General features: G+C 37.3%; 1 long non-coding RNA gene across 1 annotated transcript in view; it reads left to right on the forward strand.

Annotated features, from left to right (window-relative positions):
* Nucleotides 1–208: 208 nt before the first annotated feature.
* Nucleotides 209–3,684, forward strand: part of LOC106947616 (uncharacterized) — a 7,906-nt gene continuing 4,430 nt past the window's right edge. Inside the window, exon 1 of the long non-coding RNA XR_001425021.1 lies at nt 209–938. This is a non-coding gene — a long non-coding RNA (uncharacterized LOC106947616). The remainder of the gene's footprint in view (nt 939–3,684) is intronic.

A 3,684-nucleotide genomic window follows, 5' to 3' on the forward strand; every position in this document is an offset into this window, starting at 1 on the left:
TATTGTGCCATTATTAATCAATAAAGATTAATAATGGCACAAATAAATAATGATTAATAGTGAATATATATATATATATTATATATATATATATATATATATATATATATATATGTTTGTTTTTCAGCCGACGAGTCCAAAATCCGATGTGAGATTCATCCGTGCTGCAGTGAATCCGTCTCTCTTCCTCACATCGTGTCTNATATCCGTAAATTTGGGTGTAGTTACTAACTATATTCATATTAAGCGTATGTTTGAGCTTAAAATCATAAAGAAAGAAGCAAGAACTGTATGAGTCAGAGCTTTACTTACATCACCAGGTTGGTGGTGGAGGGGGAGACACCATATACATACACATGACAACAAAGCATGCAGCCGCTAACGGCAAGCTGGTTGGCTGGATTGAGATAAATGAAGGGATAGAAAGGACAGATTTGAGAAGTGTGTTCTGCTCTCAGCTCTCTTCCTCGGTCTTTTTTTTTAATTTATTTTGCTTTCTCTCTGTCTTTGCTGCCTGCCTGCTCTGCTCAGAGGAGGGATTTGCCCTATCTTCCCTGGCTTAGTGCACCATCGTGAAAGCAGTGGGTGGATGGGAAGACGCAGAAAGAAGAAGAAGAGGAGGGAGAGGATGAAAGGGAAACAGCTGCTGCCTTTAAACTGACTTTCTTCTTATCGTGATGTTATAGAGGATATGTTCACTGACTCAGCCATCAAAGAGCAGCTCGGAAACAATTACACCCTCGGTTTTGTGTTTTCTGAGCATGTGTGTGTGTGTGTGTGTGTGTGTGTGTGTGTGTGATTTTCAGTCTGTAATCCCAGCAGAACATGTTTGAAGATGGCCATGGTGTTGGAAAAAAAAAGACAACACTTAAACCTTTATGGATAAGTGTGGAATGACAAAAACATAAAGTTTCTGAGAGGTGCTGGGAGAAAAAATGGTAATCTTTAGACTTAGTATTGTTTATTTGATCACCATGTGTGGCACTTTTGTATGATTGTACAGGAAATGGGTTGTGTCTGTTGCAAGAAAACTAGTTGAGTAAAGAGAAACAGACTTGAAAATGTAACTGAAGAATTTTGGGGAAACGTTTTAGTCGATGTGCGCACAATATTGGAGGATATAGAAGCCATAGCCACAATTTAGGTGGTTTTTAGGTTTTACTTTTTTGTAAAAGTACATTTACAACCTAAAACAAAGTGCCACAGTGGATAAATATTGTACTGACTTTATTGCAAGCAGCTCAGCTATTTCAAGTTGGATTAGTGAATGAGTCTGTTACGACTGGCGTCGTAAGATTAATTATACAAACATGAGTGTGCAGGTACCCGTCCCTGATTGGCTTTCCAGAAGACGATGGAAACGTCTTATTGGCTGCGACCTGGCCACCGCTAGACTGGTCGTAACTAGGGCTGTGTAATAATATCGATATTGCGATATATATCGATATTTTCTTTCCTAGAAAAAAAATTGATATTCATCTGCAAGTATCGTAACATCCAACTGTCACCTTGCTCACTCACTGCTTGCTTCGCCGGGAGTTTGATTAGGTCATCAGGCTTAGAGTGATTCCTTCAGATTTTAAGTGTCAAGGTTAAAAAAGTATCAAACTATTCAGAGCAGGCTACTTGGTGCATTTTATTTACTTTACAAATGCATGTAAGCTACAGTTTGTACTGTTTCAATTAAAAGAAACATGTTTTCTCACCACTTCTTTGATTCATTTTGTCCAGCTGCTTTAAGTCTGTGTCCATGTCCAACCAGAGCGAGGTATTATTTAGTTGGTGCTTTTAATCAGTTTTCAGTTAAATTAATTCAATCCAACTCTATAACAGTCACAAAATGTCACCAAAATCACTCTGTCCCTCTAAAATCTTTCAGAAAAATCGCAAAAGTGTATTGAATTGTATCGTTTGCTGAATATCGCAATATATATCATATCGTGGGCAGAATATCGCGTATTGTATCGTATCGTGAGATTATTGTATCACTACAGCCCTACTCGTAACAGAGTCTTTCTCTGCGAACTCTCAATAAAACATGGTCGACTCTTTCCAGTCACTTCACCCGTCCAATTGAGAACTTAACAGAACTTAATCGTTCTCTAAAATTTGATTTGGTTGGTTGGTAAACTTAATACGTCACTTGCTTTAACAAACTGACATTTATCCGAAAAAGAATATCCTAATTCGGCCAAAACAACATTTTTGACATTTGTTTGGCTTCTGTAAGACAGTCTTACAGTCTACAATTTGAAATATATTTTAGGTGTTCATTATGTCAAACACTAGTAATGTGATATTTATTCTGCACTTGAAAAACAAATTCCTTTTAGGAAAAAGTTGAAATAACTTTGTTGCACAAGTTTTCATAACCTTGTGATTCAGTGTGATTCAGCATTTAGTTGTTTGGAGTTCATACATCCCTTCAGTTCCAGTGAATCTGATTAGCCTGGCATCGTAGACGTTTACATCTTTAGGCTAAATCCCTAATTTACAGAGAGGATGTTGTTGTGCATTACTACACATCTTCGATAAATCATAAAAACAAAGTAACATTTTCACGATTACAGCATAAAAAAAATGAACTCAGATATGTGTTTTATGCTCTTTATTGATCCTCTCTAACTTCTCTGGAATCTGTCTTTGACCTTTCCTCCTCGTTCCTCTTTCTCTCATTCTTCCATCCTCCCCTCCCTCAATCTTGTCTTTCTGCTTGAGCAACATTCACAGCTCCGAGGCGTTTTTATTTTATTTTTTTTCACGCTTCAAATAGCCACAGTGTTACTCCACTGCGAGCACACACAGACAGAAGCACTCTCACATGCGTTCATCCTTCAGAGTTTGCCCTCATCTGGAATCTGCGGCGTCTATTTTCCTTTTTTTTTTTTTTTTTTTTAGACCTTTCAGAGTAGATGAAGCTGATGTAGTGACAGATTTCTAGAAGTGATGCGAGTAATTAAGTCCTGAATGAGTCATTTTTCTGCTGTTTGTTCTTGTGCTAATCCCTGAGTTTTTCTACTGTGACACGAGGTGCATTAAGAATGTTAAATATTAGTTGTTTAAGAAATGTTCATGTTGATGTCCAGTTGTATTGCACAAAAATAACTTTGTTTTTCAGAGTAAGCTAATTAGAAAAACATTTTCGCAAATCTTTATATCAATTCTATTCAATTCAATTAAAAAAGATAATTTAATTCCAGACGGAATTTAAATATTTGTTGCGACTCATATCAGATTTTCTTCTGTTATAATTAGTACTATATGTTATTCTGAAGGTCTCATGATATCTGATGTTTTAGGTTATTTGGAAACTTCTTTCAGCGTCATGCGGCCTGCTCTTGGGGTGAACTCGCTCAGACGGAAAGCTGCTTTGAAGGCTCTCCATTTACAGATCCCCCAAATATACTTACACAAATTTATCCGAAAAGATTATCATTTGGGCCCTATATGACAGATATGATCGGTTTGTGGACGTCGTCTTCAGAAACAAATTTCACCGTTTTTATTTTTAGCCCCACGCAGCAGCACAGTGAAATCATCTTTATGTGTGTTTCCTGCTGGGAATACTCAGTGTCTTTTATGGGCTATTAGCATACGGGGGACATTTTCTCTCTCTCTCTCTCTCTCTCTCTCTCTCTCTCCCTTCCTCTCTCTCTCTTTCTTTCTCTTTTCTTTTGGGTGGGG

This window comes from Poecilia latipinna, unplaced genomic scaffold (assembly GCF_001443285.1).
Source record: "Poecilia latipinna isolate Pla-1442-1.1 unplaced genomic scaffold, P_latipinna-1.0 Scaffold249, whole genome shotgun sequence".
NCBI classification, from domain to species: domain Eukaryota; kingdom Metazoa; phylum Chordata; class Actinopteri; order Cyprinodontiformes; family Poeciliidae; genus Poecilia; species Poecilia latipinna.